The following is a 7808-nucleotide window of genomic DNA, read 5'->3' on the forward strand; positions in this document are numbered from 1 at the left end:
AGACTAGGTAATGCAATAAAGTGTGCCATTTTACTAAAACGATCTACAACCACCAGAATCATGTTTTTTCCTGAAGAATTCGGTAAATCTGTGATAAATCCATCGACAAATGGGTCCAAGGTCTGGACGGGATGGGCAATGGAAGCAGAGATCCGGAAGGCAGAGTATGTGTCACCTTAGCACGTGCACATGTACCACAGCCTGACACATAGTCCTCAACACACTTACGCAACCCCGGCCACCAAAATCTGTGAGAGATGAGATCGACAGTCGATCTGCTCCCAGGGTGCCCAGCAAACACCGTACAGTGATGTTTCTCAAACACCTTGTGACGTAATTCGGAGAGAACAAACAATTTCCCCGGAGGACAAGAGTCTGGAGCATCCTTCTGTGCCTCCAACACCCTGGCCTCGAGCTCAGGATAAAGAGCGGATATGACTACCCCTTCAGATAAATGGGACTAGGGTTATTTTGACTCACCACCCCCCAGGAAAGCTATGCGACAAAGCGTCCGCCTTGATGTTCTTAACCCCAGGGCGGTAAGTGACGATGAAGTTAAATCTGGTGAAAAACATTGACCATCTGACCTACCTTTGGGTTCAGTCGCTTAGCCGACTCCAGGTAGGCCAGATTCTTGTGATCCGTAATTACCGTAATAGGGTGAATTGCTCTTTCCAACCAATGCCGCCATTCCACATCATAATTCCTTTCAGCAGTAGAGAGTTTTTTAGAGAAAAATGCACATGGGCGCCATTTACTAGGTGAAGAACCCTGCGACAAGATTTCTCCTACCCCTACCACAGACGCGTCAACCTCAACAATAAATGGCTGTCACGTCTGGTTGCACCAGAATTGGGGCCGAAGCAAAACATTATTTCACAGCAGAAAAGGCCTGTAAGGCCGCATCAGACCAGACAGAAATATCTGCACCCTTCCTAGTCATGCCTGTTAAAGGTTTAACCATAAATGTCCAGCTTAATCAATGTAAATCAATGAAAAGGATCTGAAAGTCAAAGTATAATGTCCAGCAGTATTGATCCCTTTAAAACATAACTTTTACTCTTCAAATTATAAAAAAATACCACCGTAGTGGTTCACCAGTGAGTAAGTGAAAAGACGAACAACAATAATAATAGATACAAAAGATGTGTCTGAGAGCTAGTAATCAATCCACTTCTAGAGGGATGAGTGAACACAGGGCAGCTGCGGGGAGCAGTGGGCAAACCTATACTCTCCCTATGCTCACCCTAGCTATAACATCAGCCCAGGGATGCCCCCTTGTGGTGGAGACTCCCTGTCCTCGTTCCTGGGCTGACTGCCCTGCGTTTACCCCTCTCTCAAAAAATAACAATAACAAAGTAAGCTCCCCAAGACGCTGATGGGTGTAAACATGTGTCCCTGGTAATGAATTCCTTACAGGACCACCAGAGTGGATAAAGACCACAATACATAAGGTGAATTGGATATATGTCACCTTTAAACCTATGGAGCCAAACCCTGGGGCATCAAACTGGTGCGTTCCCAGGCTGGTTCCACAAAAAAGCCCCTACGCGTTTCCCCTATCACTAGGTTCATCAGGGGGCATATATGGTCAGAGATACAACCATCATATAAAGGATAAATTAAAGATACTTAAGATAAGGTTGAGGCAACAGGACCAGAGACGCAGATGATGTTAAGTATAGGACCCAGGGACCCAATTGATATGTCCCACCTGTAAAAGACAAACATGCTCTCAGTTCATGTGTTGGATACAATACAATACATGTGTGTCCCCTATATCTCCTTTAGGTCAGCACTTACTTAGTGTCCTGTGCAGTCAGGATGATACAGAGCCCACAAGATACGGGCCACTACTTCACCCGGGAAGCTGTGAGCAAAGAGTCAGAAATAGTGTAAAACACACTACATACTGTGATGATGTCGATTCTCAATAGATGGTCCACACTTACATTTAAGCTGCGTCCTGGTAGCGTCCTGTGCCTCCTCTCACTCACCTTCACTCCCGTTCCCATAAATATCCACCTACCAGGTGCACCTGGTCAACACTAATTAGCATGTGTCCGGCTGATACACAGAGATGAAGTGTCATAGCTGGCGTCACTTCCGGCCCGAGAGCCGTATGTATGAGTAGCGATTCGTCCCTCATATATTTAGGGATATGTCCCTGATCACTTGGAACCGACCGGGTCGAGTGGAACGCACTCGGGCATGACATCCGGTTAGGTGGAACGCATAGTTACATCACTTCCGGTCCGCGCGGCACCTCGCCCAGGTGGAACGCATAGGGCAGCCACATCCTGTTCTATGGAACGCAAAATCGCTCCCCATCCGGTCCATTGGACGAATCGCTTATACTAGATACAAATCTACTGACAAGTAACCGTAAAGACAGGCGACGCTCAATATATGAATAAATCCAGCCGATTTCATCTGGTATAGTTTCATCTGGTATAGTGGTGTTTATTATATCGTTCTACTCAGGGAAGGGGAGTCGGGTGTGAGAGTTGTTATTAGTTCACTCATGTACTTTTCACTTAGGGTGTGTTATTCTGATGGATAATACACCAACAGCATATTGGAAGACCAATGTGCAGCCTGGATACTTTTAAGTAGTATCCTACTTCTTTTATCATGGCTAGTGATAGAATTACCGAAGTGGCATTATTTTTGACAGAGAGAAAGAGGAGACGTTCAGCCAGATGGATCATAGGAAACAAGAGAACGTGAGCCTCTCGTTAATCCCTAGTGGTGTCTGGGATCTAAAGCGGTGAATCCACACACACTCTTTTTGGAGGATTTTTCGGTCCCAGTCACCGCCCCTTGGTGACAATGGGATGGTTTCCAGGACCGAAAATCGTAGACATTTAGGATCGCCGCCGTGCACATCAGCTACATGTGACGCGACGGGTGTGATCTTTTTCTTCACCACGTCGTTCACGTGTTCACAGATACGACGCCTGACCTCTCGGATGGTTTTGCCTATATAGTCCATAGGGCAAGGGCATTGGCATAGATATACCGCGCCCTTGCTTCTGCAGTTGTAAAAATCTCTGATTTCATAGGCTTGACCGGTGGCTGAACAGATGTTGGATTTAGAGGTGGAGATGAACGCACAGGCTTTACAGGAGCCACATTTAAACATCCCGCACGGTTTCCGGTCCAGCCAAGTACCGGCCCCAGTCGGTGCAGTATAATGGCTATGAACCAGGCGGTCTCTTATACTCCTCCCCCGCCTATAGGTGACACTCGGTTGCTTCGTCAGCACATCCTTCAGGTCAGGGTCCATGTGGAGAATTGGCCAGTACCTTTTCAGGACTGACATTACTTCTACATTTGCGCAGTCGAATACAGATATCAGGCGTATAGGTTGTTGTCCGCTCTGTACCTTGGGTTTAGGGACAAGGAGTTCGGTACGTTCCCTGCTTGCGGCATTCCGAAACGCCCCTCCAAGTACCATTTGGGGATAACCCCTCTCCCTGAATCTCCTCTGTAACTTCTTGGCCTCAGTGTGAAAAGCCTTGCCCTCGGAGCAGTTTCTCCGGGTCCTCAGATACTGGCCCCTTGGTATACCGCGTTTAAGCGGTGGTGGGTGATGGCTCTCCCAATGCAGCAACGAGTTGGTCGCGGTGTCCTCCCACCAGCCCAGGAAGAGGTTGGCATAAGTGGGGGCGCAGGGGCTCCCCATTGCCGTCCCCCTGAGCTGGTGGTAGAACCGTGAATTATAGAGAAAAAAATTGTGGGTCAGAGTGAACTCCAGGAGTCTGAGGACAAAGATGTTATGTGCTCTGCAGTGGATATCCCTAGTCTTAAGGTAATGTTCAGTGGCAAAGATCCCTTTGGTGTGTGGGATAGAGCTATAGAGGGACTCGACATCTATACTCGCCAGTATGCAGTCCTTGTCCACATTGATCGCGTCGATCTTGCTGAGGAAGTCCATCGTGTCCCTCGTATAGGAGGGTAAAGACACGACGAACTCCCTCAGCACGCGATCGACGTAGATCCCACAATTCTGGGTCAGGGAGTTAACCCCGGAGACAATGGGGCGTCCCTTGAGGGGTGTAACCCCCTTATGGATTTTGGGTAGTCCATAGAAGGTAGCGATGGTGGAGTGAGCTGGAAGGAGAAAGTCGTACTCGGCCGCCGAAATCAATCTGCCTACTAGAGCGTCAGTCAAGATGATCTTCAGGTCCTCATAGAAAGGGGTTAGGGGGTTTGTATCCAACACCCTGTATCCTTCCCTATCTTTCAAGAGGTCCAGACACATAGTCTGATAAGCTGCATGGTCAAGAATGACCAAATTGCCCCCCTTATCAGATGGTTTGATAATTATAGATTTATCTTTCTCCAGGGCAGTCAATGCTGACATCTCCATACGAGACAGATTGAAGTGGCGGGGAGACACTCCCTCCAACCTCTCCAGCTCACTCGTCACCATTTGCATGAAGATGTCCACACACTCATACTTCATTGGTGGGGGCATCTTCCTACTTGTTGGTTTCAGATTGGTATATGGTCCCTGACCTGGACACCGGCTACCTTCCTCTCCCAGTTCACAAAGAGTCTGCAGTGAGGTAAGATCGCATTCACTCAAGCCAAGTCTGGCACATGTTTGTCTGTCATTATCCCTGAAAAATTTATGCCACTTAAGGCGTCTAGCAAATAGACTCAAGTCCTTGATCCATGTAAATAAACAAAAATTGGTGGTTGGAACAAAAGATAGACCTTTGCTCAAAACCTCAAGTTCGAGTGCACTGAGGGTCCGTGATGTTAAATTGATGACTTGTTGACCACCCTTCAGGCTCTGTCGGTTTTGTTCCCCCCCCCCGCAGATTGTAAGGGACCTGGCTTTTCTCTAAAAAAGACGCCGATACGCGTACAGGGGAGTGTGACGATGAAAAGTTGTTGGATGAGGCAGTCGCTACTTGGGATGATGAGCCAGAGGGATAAGATGATGGCCCAGTGGAGTAATTTGCCCCTCCCGGACGACCCCTCCCGCTCGTGCCTCCCTTCTGCCATCGTCGTCTACCCCTTCTCCCAGTCTGTGTCGTGCCTCTACCCCTATAGTTCCCACCCGAAAATTCAGTGTCGGAGGAGTCCACCTCAGATGTGGACACCTCGGACACCAAAGGTGCGGAACTAGTGGGTTGTTGTAGATAGGCCCTGTTCTCTCTAAATTCTGAGAGATCACGTAGAAACTGTCTATGCTTTCTTTCTTTTATGACAGTTTGAAATCTTTCAACAGACACCTGGAGAGAAGCTTCCCGTCTAGAAAAGTCAGGATCGTCTTTATAGGTGAGGGCAATGTCGATTTGTTCCTGCAGGCTAGCAGATGTTTTATCGAACATCAATTTCTCCTCATCAAGGAGGATTTGCATAAGGTTTAATGAGCTAAGTGTCAGTTGTTCCTCCCACCTGGTAATGAGAGATGGTGACACGATGCGCTCTGCCGGTTTAACCTGGAGACGGAGTCCTTTCGGGACGATCTTATGTTCCAAGTAACTCTCAAAGCAGCGTATCTCCCACCAGGATTTAATATTGTCTTTATACCTGTTATAAAGGTCCCAAAAGACTGGGAGAAGGGGTAGACGACGATGGCAGAAGGTCCCAAAAGACTGGGAGAAGGGGTAGGACGACGACACAGACTGGGAGAAGGGGTAGACGACGATGGCAGAAGGGAGGCACGAGCGGGAGGGGTCGTCCGGGAGGGGCAAATTACTCCACTGGGCCATCATCTTATCCCTCTGGCTCATCATCCCAAGTAGCGACTGCCTCATCCAACAACTTTTCATCGTCACACTCCCCTGTACGCGTATCGGCGTCTTTTTTAGAGAAAAGCCAGGTCCCTTACAATCTGCGGGGGGGGGGAACAAAACCGACAGAGCCTGAAGGGTGGTCAACAAGTCATCAATTTAACATCACGGACCCTCAGTGCACTCGAACTTGAGGTTTTGAGCAAAGGTCTATCTTTTGTTCCAACCACCAATTTTTGTTTATTTACATGGATCAAGGACTTGAGTCTATTTGCTAGACGCCTTAAGTGGCATAAATTTTTCAGGGATAATGACAGACAAACATGTGCCAGACTTGGCTTGAGTGAATGCTGATCTTACCTCACTGCAGACTCTTTGTGAACTGGGAGAGGAAGGTAGCCGGTGTCCAGGTCAGGGACCATATACCAATCTGAAACCAACAAGTAGGAAGATGCCCCCACCAATGAAGTATGAGTGTGTGGACATCTTCATGCAAATGGTGACGAGTGAGCTGGAGAGGTTGGAGGGAGTGTCTCCCCGCCACTTCAATCTGTCTCGTATGGAGATGTCAGCATTGACTGCCCTGGAGAAAGATAAATCTATAATTATCAAACCATCTGATAAGGGGGGCAATTTGGTCATTCTTGACCATGCAGCTTATCAGACTATGTGTCTGGACCTCTTGAAAGATAGGGAAGGATACAGGGTGTTGGATACAAACCCCCTAACCCCTTTCTATGAGGACCTGAAGATCATCTTGACTGACGCTCTAGTAGGCAGATTGATTTCGGCGGCCGAGTACGACTTTCTCCTTCCAGCTCACTCCACCATCGCTACCTTCTATGGACTACCCAAAATCCATAAGGGGGTTACACCCCTCAAGGGACGCCCCATTGTCTCCGGGGTTAACTCCCTGACCCAGAATTGTGGGATCTACGTCGATCGCGTGCTGAGGGAGTTCGTCGTGTCTTTACCCTCCTATACGAGGGACACGATGGACTTCCTCAGCAAGATCGACGCGATCAATGTGGACAAGGACTGCATACTGGCGAGTATAGATGTCGAGTCCCTCTATAGCTCTATCCCACACACCAAAGGGATCTTTGCCACTGAACATTACCTTAAGACTAGGGATATCCACTGCAGAGCACATAACATCTTTGTCCTCAGACTCCTGGAGTTCACTCTGACCCACAATTTTTTTCTCTATAATTCACGGTTCTACCACCAGCTCAGGGGGACGGCAATGGGGAGCCCCTGCGCCCCCACTTATGCCAACCTCTTCCTGGGCTGGTGGGAGGACACTTGCGTGTTTCCAGACGCCGAGACATGGTGGTCTGAGAAGATCACCTTCTGGACACAATATATAGACAATATTTTCGTGATCTGGAAGGGTGGGTCAGAGGAACTCCAGGAGTTTGTGGGGTCCCTTAACAGAAACGATGTTGGGTTGCGGTTTACCTTCGAGTTTGATTATCAATCCATCTCTTTCCTTGATGTACAGATAACCAGGGAGGGAGAAAAACTCATTGCCAACATATTCAGGAAGGAAACCGCGACCAACTCGTTGCTGCATTGGGAGAGCCATCACCCACCACCGCTTAAACGCGGTATACCAAGGGGCCAGTATCTGAGGACCCGGAGAAACTGCTCCGAGGGCAAGGCTTTTCACACTGAGGCCAAGAAGTTACAGAGGAGATTCAGGGAGAGGTGTTATCCCCAAATGGTACTTGGAGGGGCGTTTCGGAACGCCGCAAGCAGGGAACGTACCGAACTCCTTGTCCCTAAACCCAAGGTACAGAGCGGACAACAACCTATACGCCTGATATCTGTATTCGACTGCGCAAATGTAGAAGTAATGTCAGTCCTGAAAAGGTACTGGCCAATTCTCCACATGGACCCTGACCTGAAGGATGTGCTGACGAAGCAACCGAGTGTCACCTATAGGCGGGGGAGGAGTATAAGAGACCGCCTGGTTCATAGCCATTATACTGCACCGACTGGGGCCGGTACTTGGCTGGACCGGAAACCGTGCGGGATGTTTAAATGTGGCTC

Source organism: Bufo gargarizans, chromosome 4, assembly GCF_014858855.1.
Source record: "Bufo gargarizans isolate SCDJY-AF-19 chromosome 4, ASM1485885v1, whole genome shotgun sequence".
Lineage (NCBI taxonomy): Eukaryota > Metazoa > Chordata > Amphibia > Anura > Bufonidae > Bufo > Bufo gargarizans.